At 41.6% G+C, this 14995-nt stretch overlaps 1 protein-coding gene across 1 annotated transcript in view; it reads left to right on the top strand.

Annotated features, from left to right (window-relative positions):
* Nucleotides 1–14995, top strand: part of LOC117528403 (TLC domain-containing protein 4-B-like) — a 124087-nt gene that overhangs the window by 62652 nt on the left and 46440 nt on the right. The window lies entirely within an intron of this gene.

Raw genomic sequence — 14995 nt, 5'->3', positions numbered from 1 at the left:
GTAGTTGTATCTAGTACTTTAAAACAGATTTTCAGTTCATATCAGTAAATTGAAACACCCCTACTGATCAGTTCTGAAGGTCTTCTGTCCCAGCACTTATTCACTGTATTCTGCTGGTCTTCTCAAGGTCACGTATCATCTATAGACTGTTACAAGTCGCTCAATGTTGTTATTTTTGCACCATTTATATTTTTCTGGGATGTTTCATTTTCTTGTGAATTTAATATATTTGATGCACAGTGAAATGAGAATATTTTGAATGTCTGTCTGTGTGGCAAAGCTGAAAATGTTGACAGTGTAAACAGTGATTATGGTAAATTTGTGTAAATCAGTTAAAAAAATGCATGCAAAGTCATGGTTAATTTATATGAATGACTTACCATTTGATTCATTTAATTAATTTACAGATGTAATTTATTTTTCATCCCTTTTTGTTGACTGTGTCTTAATGCATTGCGGTTTATTGTATGATTTGTTATTTTCCTGGCGATTTTAATGTGAAGCACTACACGCGCCCGCAGGCTCGCTGTCTGTGCGTTACCATGTGATTCAGATTGATGTCTATAATGACCACTGCTAACAATCATATAATTGTAGGGCTGAAAGCTGAGACTTACTTGAATGTTTTCTTCAATAAAATTGAAGACGAGAAAAAAATACTGATGGACTTTTTTTTTTCTTTTCTTTTTTTACTTCACAGTTTTTTGTTATAGCAACCCTTGTTTCTGTGCTCGTGTTGCACCAATTCATCAGTTTTACATCTTGGGTTTCATAACAATGATGTCAGCATGCTGTATACAGTGTAGTGCTGTGTTGGTAATCCATCCAGACAGCAGCACACTGAACTTTTCTAGTCATTAGTCAACTCTGGACGGGTAATATGACATTTCTGCCCAGGGAAGCCAAGACCAGCTACTGGTACAAGGCACCAGAGTGGCAGCTGAAGGCTTCCGCCTCCATGTTCTCTTTTCAAAGTGTGTGTATGTGTGTAATGGCGGAAGGAAACTAACAGGGATACTCAGTAAAAAAAGGAAATGTGAGGTACAGGCTGAGATATTACAGAAATGAAAGAAACAGATATTATACTAGCGAAGCGCAGCGGCACGAAGCTTGTTCTTATGGTAGACAAAGGCACAAACCGAAAATGGCACAAAAATATCTGCCCATGGGGAAAAAGCCGCAAACCTGACAGCATTGTCGTAAAAAGCCGCAAACCAGAAGTGGCACAAAAAAACCTCTGCCCATGGTAGACGAAGCCACAAACCGATGGTAGGTTCTACAACAATTATTCAATTTTAAATTGTTGTTTGATGATATATACACAGATGGTGAAGAGCTTCGCTCATTAATGTCAGTGACATCAAACATATATTGTGTGAAATACCAAGTGTTCCAATACTTTTGGAGGGCACTGTATCCTAACCTTATGATGAGTGCAAAATGAGTGTGGTATTATTAAGGTTTTGTTTAAGAATGTTTAAGTTTCACTGTTGCTGCACTTTGTATGAAATTATAGTCATATCGTGTATCATATTGATATGACAATATTGTGATATGATAATTTGTCCATATTGTACAGACCTACTGTCAACTAGCTGAAAACTTTGAATATTAATTTACATCTATCTATAAATCTGTTCATGTAAATGGGGAATCTTCTTCACAGACTAAGGTTAATTATGGAGTTCCACAAGGTTCTGTGCTAGGACCAATTTTATTCACTTTATACATGCTTCCCTTAGGCAGTATTATTAGACAGCATTGCTTAAATTTTCATTGTTACGCAGATGATACTCAGCTTTATCTATCCATGAAGCCAGAGGACACACACCAATGAACTAAACTGCAGGATTGTCTTACAGACATAAAGACATGGATGACCTCTAATTTCCTGCTTTTAAACTCAATAAAACTGAAGTTATTGTACTTGGCCCCACAAATCTTAGAAACGTGTCTAACCAGATCCTTACTCTGGATGGCATTACCCTGACCTCTAGTAATACTGTGTGAAATCTTGGAGTCATTTTTGATCAGGATATGTCATTCAATGCGCATATTAAACAAATATGTAGGACTGCTTTTTTGCATTTGCGCAATATCTCTAAAATTAGAAAGGTCTTGTCTCAGAGTGATGCTGAAAACCTAATTCATGCATTTATTTCCTCTAGACTGGTCTATTGTAATTCATTATTATCAGGTTGTCCTAAAAGTTCCCTGAAAAGCCTTCAGTTAATTCAAAATGCTGCAGCTAGAGTACTGACAGGGACTAGAAGGAGAGAGCATATCTCACCCATATTGGCCTCTCTTCATTGGCTTCCTGTTAATTCTAGAATAGAATTTAAAATTCTTCTTCTTACTTATAAGGTTTTGAATAATCAGGTCCAATCTTATCTTAGGGACCTCATAGTACCATATCACCCCAATAGAGCGCTTCGCTCTCAGACTGCAGGCTTACTTGTAGTTCCTAGGGTTTGTAAGAGTAGAATGGGAGGCAGAGCCTTCAGCTTTCAGGCTCCTCTCCTCTGGAACCAGCTCCCAATTCGGATCAGGGAGACAGACACCCTCTCTACTTTTAAGATTAGGCTTAAAACTTTCTGCTAAAAAAAAAACCTTTTTGCTAAAGCTTATAGTTAGGGCTGGATCAGGTGACCCTGAACCATCCCTTAGTTATGCTGCTATAGACTTAGACTGCTGGGGGGTTCCCATGATGCACTGAGTGTTTCTTTCTCTTTTTGCTCTGTATGTACCACTCTGCATTTAATCATTAGTGACTGATCTCTGCTCCCCTCCACAGCATGTCTTTTTCCTGGTTCTCTCCCTCAGCCCCAACCAGTCCCAGCAGAAGACTGCCCCTCCCTGAGCCTGGTTCTGCTGGAGGTTTCTTCCTGTTAAAAGGGAGTTTTTCATTCCCACTGTCGCCAAGTGCTTGCTCACAGGGGGTCGTTTTGACAGTTGGGGTTTTTCCGTAATTATTGTATGGCTTTGCCTTACAATATGAAGCGCCTTGGGGCAACTGTTTGTTGTGATTTGGCGCTATATAAATGAAATTGATTTGATTTGATTTGATCTACATTGCAATGTGCTTAAAGTGGTAGGAGGTTAAAAGAGCTGTAATTGGGGGGGGAGCTCCCCCAGAAGCTGAAAGGCAAAAAATTCTATGTATTTAAAAGGTGGGGGTCTGGGGGTCTGGGGGGCTGAGTCCCCCCTGAAGCTGAAAGGTTTAAGCCATGCTCACACTCCACCGAAACATTTACTCAAAAAAAAAAAAAAAGTCTGGAGGACCTAAATGACATGGTGAGATGTGGAAGAACTTCGCTCGTCATGTCGTCGACATCTACATATTACAGAAGAGAAAGAAAGAAGGCAGGGTTGTGTGTTATCTGAGCCACAGTAGGTGTGTGATTGAAACCATCTCTGCATGTGCGTGTGTGTGTGTGTGCGCGCGCACCAGCCGGTCAAGGGGCTTGGTCAGCGCCTGCCTGAGGAGCTTTACCAAACATGGTCACATAACAGCCTCAATGAAAATTTCCTCTGCTACTTCGGCACACGTTAGTAGTGTAGAGTTACATGCTGCACACGATGGGTTAATATCACCTATGTGGAATAGAGTCAGATCAACTCTCACAATAAAGCACATTTTAGTAATGGACAGAAGTTCTACATTAAATCCATGTACGGTCAAACACAGGTTGGTCATACGGGTGTTTTGTGTGGGGCAAAGTTACACTCGAATGCATTGTTAGCATTTACAGGAGGGTTTTTTTTTGGGGGGGGGGGGGGTCATGTGTGTCTGTGTCCACACAAAATACCTCGAAGGCATTTGATTGGATTTGTACCAAATTGTTGGAATGAATGAGGGTCAGGCAAGGACAAAGTTAACTGAGTTTGAAAAAGTGGGTTAAAAGTCAAGGTAAACATTTTAGCCAACTATTTTTTAATAGGTGATATTTAGGATGGTTATGGCCACTATTAAATACCAACATGAAGTCATACACCACTTTTCTTTTGGTCACACGATTTTTTGACCTTGTGTGACTTTGACAGGTCCAACTCCAGATCATAGCTGTTTAACTGAAACAGTTGGGGACCAGTCTGAATTAAACATAGTGTGAGGGTTATGTGTTTGTCAAGTAATTCAGTTTTGGACAGAACTGGTCAAGGCCATACAAAATCATGTATTATTGTCTGTCAAAGATCCCATTGAGTTACCTGGTTTGGGGTTGGATATCAATCAATCAATCCAATTTTTTTATATAGCGCCAAATCACAACAAACAGTTGCCCCAAGGCGCCTTATATTGTAAGGCAAGGCCATACAATAATTATGTAAAACCCCAACGGTCAAAACGACCCCCTGTGAGCAAGCACTTGGCTACAGTGGGAAGGAAAAACTCCCTTTTAACAGGAAGAAACCTCCAGCAGAACCAGGCTCAGGGAGGGGCAGTCTTCTGCTGGGACTGGTTGGGGCTGAGGGAGAGAACCAGGAAAAAGACATGCTGTGGAGGGGAGCAGAGATCGATCACTAATGATTAAATGCAGAGTGGTGCATACAGAGCAAAAAGAGAAAGAAACAGTGCATCATGGGAACCCCCCAGCAGTCTACGTCTATAGCAGCATAACTAAGGGATGGTTCAGGGTCACCTGATCCAGCCCTAACTATAAGCTTTAGCAAAAAGGAAAGTTTTAAGCCTAATCTTAAAAGTAGAGAGGGTGTCTGTCTCCCTGATCTGAATTGGGAGCTGGTTCCACAGGAGAGGAGCCTGAAAGCTGAAGGCTCTGCCTCCCATTCTACTCTTACAAACCCTAGGAACTACAAGTAAGCCTGCAGTCTGAGAGCGAAGCACTCTATTGGGGTGATATGGTACTACGAGGTCCCTAAGATAAGATGGGACCTGATTATTCAAAACCTTATAAGTAAGAAGAAGAATTTTAAATTCTATTCTAGAATTAACAGGAAGCCAATGAAGAGAGGCCAATATGGGTGAGATATGCTCTCTCCTTCTAGTCCCCGTCAGTACTCTAGCTGCAGCATTTTGAATTAACTGAAGGCTTTTTAGGGAACTTTTAGGACAACCTGATAATAATGAATTACAATAGTCCAGCCTAGAGGAAATAAATGCATGAATTAGTTTCTCAGCATCACTCTGAGACAAGACCTTTCTGATTTTAGAGATATTGCGTAAATGCAAAAAAGCAGTCCTACATATTTGTTTAATATGCGCTTTGAATGACATATCCTGATCAAAAATGACTCCAAGATTTCTCACAGTATTACTAGAGGTCAGGGTAATGCCATCCAGAGTAAGGATCTGGTTAGACACCATGTTTCTAAGATTTGTGGGGCCAAGTACAATAACTTCAGTTTTATCTGAGTTTAAAAGCAGGAAATTAGAGGTCATCCATGTCTTTATGTCTGTAAGACAATCCTGCAGTTTAGCTAATTGGTGTGTGTCCTCTGGCTTCATGGATAGATAAAGCTGGGTATCATCTGCGTAACAATGAAAATTTAAGCAATACCGTCTAATAATACTGCCTAAGGGAAGCATGTATAAAGTGAATAAAATTGGTCCTAGCACAGAACCTTGTGGAACTCCATAATTAACTTTAGTCTGTGAAGAAGATTCCCCATTTACATGAACAAATTGTAATCTATTAGACAAATATGATTCAAACCACCGCAGCGCAGTGCCTTTAATACCTATGGCATGCTCTAATCTCTGTAATAAAATTTTATGGTCAACAGTATCAAAAGCAGCCCTGAGGTCTAACAGAACAAGCACAGAGATGAGTCCACTGTCCGAGGCCATAAGAAGATCAGAAGAAGAAGATATGGGCAATAAATATGTTGACCTGACTGATTTCTAATCAGACTACTTTTAATCTGTATTGTCCCAGTCCAACCAGCTGTCAGCAGGTACTGGCCTTGGCTGAAAAAGTAACCTGCGATGGACTGGCATTCTGTCTAGAGGTGAGTCATAGACTCATCCACTTCATGCAAGGACTGTGGCTACGTTTACATGCAGCCAATAACCCTTTCAAAACTGGAATATTAGCAATAACTCGGTTGCGCACGGCCATGTAAATACCCGCAAAAACCCGAATATGCTCATATTCCGTTTTTTAAAAACCCGAATATGACCCCTGGGTTACTCCTTTTCTAACCCGAATATCAGGTCATATAAATCCGCATTGGGATATCCCCATAGAAAGGAACATTATTTTGTGTTCTGCGCATGTCCTATCCACAAGGAATCTTGGTCTTTTGAGTACGGCAACTACTTGTATGCGGCGTGCACAACCCACCGGACACCACAGAAGCAGAGGTAAACAGCGCATTGTGTTCTGCGTCCTTATCAGGCGGGCTGGTCGCGGCACCGGTCGGCATCACCGCGATTGCTCTCACTGCCTCTGATGCACTTACTGAGTCTGCAGCCTTGGTAAATGCCGCAGCGGGCCACTCACACCAGCCCCCTCTCTGCTGTGCGGAGTTGCGCCAACTCTGGCAACAGGTCCAGAGACTACGCTCTCTGTTTTGATGCGTAGCGCTCCGGCAGCCCGCAAGGATAGACTTCTTACGGAAAAATCTGCAGCGCCGCTGCATGGTCTCGGCCAACCGCAACCGCAGAGCTCCGTGGCCATGAATTGGATTCTTTGCGGGTCCCGCATCCGTACCCCCGGAGGCAGTGAGCAAAGGGAGAGCACACGCATTGTGTTCTGCGTGTGTCTGTTTAGAATCTTCTCGCCCAGAAGAAAGAGTGTTTACACAGGAGAGAAAAGTGAGAAAATGTAAAAAGTGTATAAAGTGTGTAGTGAGGGGTTATAATAATTGTAAAAACTAATGCTGACTACTTCATGGATTTCGCCTATTGCGGGTTATTTTTAGAACATAACTCCCGCAGTAAATGAGGGACCACTGTACTTCATTAGTATCGTGAAAGACATGAATATAATGTCTTTTATTGACGGTAGAAAGTACCGAGATAGCGACATTTACAAGAAGGTGGCCAAAAAGTTACGCAAAGCAGGATTTGCACAAATGCCAGACTAAATGAAGCACCGGTGGAAGACATGCGTCGCTGTTTAGATGGGGATATTCCAAATGATACCAATGACCATGTATACAGGAGTAACTCTGTCTGCTTAAGCATGTAAACGGGTTATTCTAAATGATTCAGAAACTGGAATATTGACCTTATCCCGAATATTAACGGCATGTAAATGTAGCCAATGATGTCCAAAAAGGTTTCAGAAAGGGCAAAGAGGCTGCAGGTTTTCTCTGCCCCCAACAGGTGATTTCAATGACTAACAACACTGCGAGGAGATGGGATGAGTTCATCAATCAGAGGACAGCCTTGGTGCCAACAGGGCTTAGAGCCTGCATTGGACTCCGTGTGTCAAACATGCAACGTTTTGGAGCCTTTTGGGGGGTGTCACGGATACCTTGTGTGTGCCAGAGTGGGCTAATATATGTCTATAATGTAAAGTTGCCCTCATTCTTTCCTCACATGTTCCAGTATGTGTTTTGAATTGGTTCCTATTCGGTACCATATTGAACATTTAGATTTTAAAAAAAATAAATATATTCCAGATATATGCCCATTTCAGGAGGGATTTATGCTGAAGAACGTTCCCAGACATGGAGAAACAAAAACAACAAAATCAACATTCCAGACTTTGCAGAGGCTATAAACAGAACTGATTTTAGAAGGTGCACAAACTCTTGGGCAGTTTGTACCCATATGGCGTTTAAACCAGTTTTACGAGTACCGTGTGTCGACAGACTTGCCACCTGCTACGCCTCACTAAGGGATGTCCGGAAACTATCCCAGACTGTGAACCAGGCCAGATTTAACTGTTTTAGCTGTAGACTGCAGACTTTCAATTCAGATTATTTATTTGCAAGGTCGCTGAAGGATGCAGAATTGAAAGCCTTCCTATTTGAAGGGGCAAAAGTAATCGGAAAACTAACAAACTCATGTCAGTCATTTAAGCTCAGTTGTCTGGATTGGCCAATGCTGCACATTCCACTGTAGCTCCTTTAAAATACTTTTTGGTTTCTTTTGCATTACGCTTAGGTTTGTTGTCCATTAACACTGTGAAAGGATATTTGGCTGAATGTGAGTAGATTTAGTCGTAAACCCGTCTGAATTCATCCTGCTGCTTTTATCAGCTGTCTTGATGTCAATAAACACGAGGACCAGTTCCACTGCTATCACCATAACAGTTGTCATTAAAGATGAGATGGTATGTTCTGGGTCACGAGCCTGTTCTTCCTTTTATTTATATCTTTCTGCCGTGAATTGGTGGTCATTTCATTTATTAATGTAATATAGTTTCAAATGTATTTTGTGAAATAATCTATCCTGTTTTTAAAAGTCAGTTTTTGTTTTTTTATATAAATCCTGGCACATGTACACCTTCCTGGAGGGTGTTTTTGATCTGGTCAACCGTTAGGATGTCCTTTCCCAGTGGTTGACCAGATCAAAAGGACTTCACAGCAGTTGATCAGATCAACTGATGGGAAATGATTTGTCTTCTGTAGGCAAAGAAACTTTTTGTTTAATCTGTGGGCTTTCAGTTCTTTGAAGGCATTCTGTCAATTTAAAAATGTACAAACTACTTACTGATGGGTTGTTTGTGTGTTTTCCACCCTAATGTTGCTGCTTTTAGTTTCTGTTTTTTATTTCTGTGTTCTTAAATTCCTGTAAAGCACTTTGTGATTTTATCTTGAAAGGTGCTAAATAAACTTTACTTACTTACTAATGTTGGCTTTGGTTAGCTCTGGTCTAGGTGTATTTACTGGTGCTGCACTGTTGCATCCACTAGGAACTACCTTAGATGCTGACTTGGCAACCAATTCATTTCCACCTCTCAAAAATAACCACCTATCTGCTGGAACCAGGTGAAAAGGGTTGCTTGGCAAGCTGGATCATGCACAGAAAAATGCACCACATGGCAAAAATATCAGAACTGATGTTCTTTCACAATGAGAGTGATATGACTCATTTGAGTCTCCATTTAAATAACTATTGCTTTGACACAAAGTTTCCTTGATACCACTGGAATGACTTCAAAGAGATCAAGTACCAAGGTGTCTAGTTGACACCTATGATCAGTGGTTACTGACCCAATCTCACACCCATTCACTAAGACAGGAAGCATTAGGTCCCAATGTCCCAATTAGGTCCCTCATGACTGCTTAACCCTCTGGGGCCGACGCCGTCATATGCGACAGCTAACACCAAGCTTTACTAAGTTATAAATAACTTTTTAATGATATGAGATAGAAACTTTTTTTGCTGAAAAGTTAACTCCGTGGACTTTCAAGCCAGCCATCGGCCATCTTTGTACTCCTCATAGAAGCTGTGTGATGATGTGCGCAATGTGAGTGTCCAATCGGAATTGGTTCACCGTCACATGGTTTTCCAAAATCCAATCGTAGGGCAGATTTACCTCACATGAAAAGCCAAAGATTGTTTTCATGAGTGATATGTTACCTTTTAGCCCATTTGAATAGCCCCTAGGTGCTGCAATGAGTACATACTATTCCAATGCGCCCTGTGCCATTACACACAGTGAAAGTGAAAGCAGACGGAGCAGACAGAGAGCCTCTGATGGCAATCTCACATGCTCAAACAAAGAGTGTGTAACTATCAGGATTGCTCCACTAGTTTGCATGTGAATGTTACTGGATAACTCTGTTGCTTTCTCGGTGTAAAGCACTGTTTACCATATCAAAATAACAAAACGCATAGACCATTTTGTATATATTGTTCAAAATGTGCATTTGTGTTGATTGTTTGAACCTTTTTGTTGTAGAGTCTTTCACACAAGACCTCAAATTACCTTTATAAAGTGTCAAAACATTTGTTTATTATAGTTTGTTGTGTGTTTTGAATGAATGTGTGTGCAAAATTATTTTTCGCTTTATTTTTTCCTTTCTTTTTTCTGATTGTAATCCTTTATTACACAACAAAAACATATATATTCTGAAAGCACAGGTTGTCCTGAAAAAAAAGAGACATAAAACTTAATTGTGGGATGCAGCGAGAGCTGTTAACAGCAATAATAAAACATTTATGCCAGGCGAGTGAACTGTCCAAAAAATACCCTCGGACCCCAGAGGGTTAAGCTCTTCCCAGCCGTCTAACTCGCTCAAAGGCTGAGGACCCAAAAACATGAACGTCACTGCCGAGATGGGTGAATATCTCTACTTTTTATTTATTCTTGTCTGCGTAGTCGAAAATAAAACATGTGAAAGGGGGTAGAAAATATAAGTTTTACTTCATTCTACTCCCTTTGAGTAATGTACGGATTTTCAAAGATGAATGTGCGCAATGTATAAATGTTTTTAACTTGCTCAATAAAGTATTCATCATCATCAAGTCATTGAAGGCCTTCCCAGGTGTTTTGGTCCAGAACAATCACAATGTTAGTTTTGGTCCAGAACAATCACAAGCCCAGACACTCTGATTTCTCACTCAGCTTCTAAAGTGCTGCAATCAAAGCATCCAGTGATTTCTCAAAGATCACAACATCACCTGCAAACTCAAGGTCAGTAAACCTTTTCTTGCTAACAAAGGCATCTAATCCACTGGTTTCTGTAACCCAACACAACTCCCAATCCATGCAAGCGCTGAACATGCAAATGCAATACACAAACTCTAGACCTTTTTTCTGTTTACTTGTAACAAATTCATGCGTTTACATCAGACTGGTAGCAAATTGTCTTAACAGTTAGTCTTTTAAAGGGTGGGAGTAAACCACATACGTACAAGCACAGCGTACCTACTTCATTACTCCCCTAATTTGGGTAGAAATACCCCCAAACCTAAAAGTTTGCTCTTTTGTGGTACATATTCAAGGAATGAGTGAGATTTACGATCTCAGGACAGATCACATCATTACAACCAGTGATTAAACAGCTCTGGGTCGACACTTGGAGCTTTATTGACTAAATCCAGGTTTGTTTGAAGCTTCCTGTCCCACTGTGGAGACTGGTTGGAGTTATGATGTCATGAATTCAACCTCCAAAGCTCCTCTCTGTGATGGAGCATCTTGAGGCATTCTACCATAAATAGCCAGACGGAGTTGAGTGAGGAGACGGGTCGGAAGGTGGAGAGAGAAGCGGTTTACTGTGGAAATGCCCTTCTGAGTTTGTGGAACAGTGATAATCTCTCTCCTCTGCTGCCTCCCTCTCCCCATATTATTTTCTGCATCTTTCTTCAGACAAACCTCAGTAACAAAAACTGGAGTGTTTAAAATCTTAAAATCCAGCTTTTCAAGGGAAATTAAGGTGAATGTCGAATGTTGCAAATTTTGGAGTTAATCACATTGATGTTGAATCAACTTTATGTTTTTTAACTCTCTAAAGATGTCATTTTAACTCTGCATGAGTTGAGTGACAAATGAGAGGAAATTCTACCTGAGTTTTCAGTAGTGGCACTACAACAGTTCTCTTGCCTCATATCCAAAATGCTGTGGGTTCAAACCCAACCTTGTCTTTCTTTGTATGTGAATTTGTATGTGTAAATCCGGGCAACCGGTGTAAACATTGTGCCAAATCAACCTGCAGATCCACCTCAGATCTGCTGAGGCAACCCCGAGTGAAAATAAGGGAGAAGCTGAAGGGAGTTCTCGCTGTTACCTTCAGTTAGGTGACTTTAAAAGAAAATCATGGGGAAACCCATTGGTTTAATTGCTTTAAGTTTTTTCAGAAGGTGTTGATCTAGTCTACTACATCCAGTTAAAATTCTGGTGGAAGAGCACTGTAGAGCTGAAGGCTGAAGCCACCAGCCAATGTTGACCCAAGGCCCTTCCAAAGTGACAGCCACAGCTGACCGCGGAGGAAGTGCGTTGTCGCCACTCGCGAAAAGCATCACAGTTGTTTGGTTTTTGAACTTTCTGCATCTGTCCTTTTTCTGATTGCAACTTTCTCAACAAGGGCAATCCGAGCGTTCTGACCAATCCACCAAGCCGGATCCAGATCACCTCCTAAATTCAGTGGAGTCTTCCATGCCCTAATATCTATCTGTGGTGCAAATTTGGTGAGAATCCATAAAATAGTTTTTTTTTTCGTAATCCTTCAAAGCTTATATAAAGTGAAATCTTGATCCAGTCCAGAATCCGAATCACCTCCAAAACTTAATGGAGTCTTCCATGCCCTAATAGCTATCTGTGGTGAAAATTTCATCAAAATCTGTGCAGTAGTTTTGACGTAATCCTGCTAACATTCAGACAAATAAATAAATGCTGATGATTTTATTTTTATAATACGCTCCTAAAATCATCCCCCATATTTAAAAAAAACTACATGGGCATCACACTACTCAGCCTCCCTGGTAAAGTCTACTCCAGAGTACTGGAAAAAAAGGGTTCGGCCGATAGTCGAACCTCTGATTGAAGAGGAACAATGCTGGTTTTGTCCTAGTCATGGAACAACCGACCAGCTCTTCACTCTCACAAGGATCCTGGAGGGGGCCTGGGAGTATGACCATGCAGTCTACATGTGTTTTGTGGACTTGAAGAAGGCGTATGATCAGATACCCCGGGAGATACTGTGGGAGGTGCTGCGGGAGTATGGAGTGAGGGGTCTCTTCTCAGGGCCATCCAACCTCTGTACTCACAAAGTGAGAGCTGTGTTCGGGTGCTAGGCAGTAAGTCAGACTCGTTTCCGGTGGAGGTTGGCCTCCCCCAGGGCTGTGCCTTGTCACCAATCCTGTTTGTGATATTTATGGACAGGATATCGAGGTGTAGTCGGGGGGGAGGGGGGGTTCCAGTTTGGTGGGCTCAGGGTCTCATCACTGCTTTTTGCAGATGATGTGGTCCTGTTGGCTTCATCGGCCGGTGACCTCCAACACTCACTGGATCGGTTCACAGCCGAGTGTGAAGCAGCTGGGATGAGGATCAGCACTCTAAATCTGAGGCCATGGTTCTCAGCAGGAAACCGATGGATTGCCTACTCCGGGTAGGGAATACGGCCTTGCCCCAAGTGAAGGAGTTCAAGTACCTCAGGGTCTTGTTCACGAGTGAGGGGACGATGGAGCATGAGATTGGCCGGAGAGTCGGCGCAGCAGGGGCGGTATTGCATTCACTCTGCCGTATTGTTGTGACGAAAAGGGAGCTGACCCAAAAGGTGAAGCACTCGATCTACTGGTCAATTTTCGTTCCTACTCTCACCTATGGTCATGAGTGTTGGGTCATGACCGAAAGAACTAGATCGCGGGTACAAGCGGCCGAAATGGGCTTCCTCAGGAGCAAGGTTGGGTAGGATTACTTTGAAATGTAATCCAAAAGTAATCAGATTACAAGTAATTCAAAGGTATGTATGTACATACATGTAATCCACATGTATTCTTTCAAAGTAATCCTACCCAACCTTGCTCAGGAGGGTGGCTGGTGTCTCCCTTCAAGGTAGGGTGAGAGGTTCAGTCATCCGTGGGGAGCTCAGAGTAGAGTCGCTGCTCCTTCACATTGAAAAGAGCTAGCTGAAGTGGTTCCGGCATCTGGTAAGAATGCCTCCTGGGTGCCTCCCTAGGGAGGTGTTCCAGGCACATCCATCTGGGAGGAGACCCCAGGGAACACCCAGGACTAGGTGGAGAGATTATATCTTCACACTGGCCTGGGAACACCTCAGGATCCCCCAGTCAGAGGTTGTCAATATGGCCCAGGAAAGGGAAGTCTGGGGTCCCCTGCTGGAGCTGTTGCCCCTGCGACCCGAACCCGCAAAAGCGGTTGAAGATGAGTGATGAGTGATTTTATTACGTCCTTGGCAGACATAATAAACTTCTTCTTTCGTGAATAACAGTTGTTCCTGGTACTTTCTCCACTATCATGCAGCTAGCTTACTGAATTTTGCTTACATGCAACCTGCGTGCTAGCTTGAGCAGAGCTAATACATAGAATCTGGTCACGCGTGACAAGTGCATGAAGATAGTTTGACAGACAGTCCAGTGGGCCAGTGATTTGTTATGGTCCATGCTAGGTGACTGGATGGTCTATTTACAGCCCTGCAGCTTCCACGGGTGACATTTATTTTTCATTTTTACATCAAATCAAAAAAGGCTTCAGATACAATTACCATGTGAGTATTATAATTTTAGGATAAAATTGCAAACAGCATTGAAATACTCTCTGTAGTGTCAAATTGCACATTGAATGACTATTGAATGATTAGCTCTTTGGATAGTGTCAGCGTCATGGTTGCACTGTTACAATGTTACACTGAAAAGTGTTGAAATCAGCTCTTTATAGTTGCTTGTCAGTATTTGGTCAAAATTAAAAACTTTCTTGACTTTTCTCCCATCTTCAGCCTCAGTCTGAAAGTTTTCTTTTGAAGTGTTTGTATTCTTAATCCTCAATGTCAATTTTTTTTAAAAGTATAAAATCAGCAGTTAAACTTTTTACAAATGCAAATCATCTGATTATCCACACAAAGATTCTGACCGACGTGTTATCCACAACAAACCTTTACATTTTATATGCATTGAAGTAAAATATCTAAGATTTCTTCTATGCACAAAAGGCTTATTTTTGTTGAATTCGGTTCACAAATTTGTTAGTCACCTTTGCCAAGATAATCCATCGAACTGGTTGGATTTTTTTTATATCAAAGATGCTGATTAAACAGTGTAATTATTGCACACGTGTCTTGGATTGGTCACAGTAAAGACCATGATAATGTGCTGTATTATCACACAACACAATACCACAGATGTCTCAGGTTCAGGAGGGTGTAATTGATATGGTGGTTGCAGGATTGTGGACCAAACATGTTTCGATCTAGCCTCACAACTGCAGATGTGTGTAACCATGCCAACAGCATCTTTTTCAAGATCAAATGCACATTTTAGGGGCTTTAATTGGGACCAGGCCAAGGTCCATCTGTGCAATACTCATGCTGTTTAATTGGCATCTTAATAGGCAACACCAAACAGGTGTATGGATTAGGTTGGTAAAGGTGAAATGCTCACTAACAAAGATTTTAATACATTTAT

This window comes from Thalassophryne amazonica, chromosome 16 (genome assembly GCF_902500255.1).
Source record: "Thalassophryne amazonica chromosome 16, fThaAma1.1, whole genome shotgun sequence".
NCBI classification, from domain to species: domain Eukaryota; kingdom Metazoa; phylum Chordata; class Actinopteri; order Batrachoidiformes; family Batrachoididae; genus Thalassophryne; species Thalassophryne amazonica.
The sequence above is the reverse complement of the archived record's forward strand: the minus strand, read 5'-3'. Positions and strand labels throughout refer to the sequence as shown.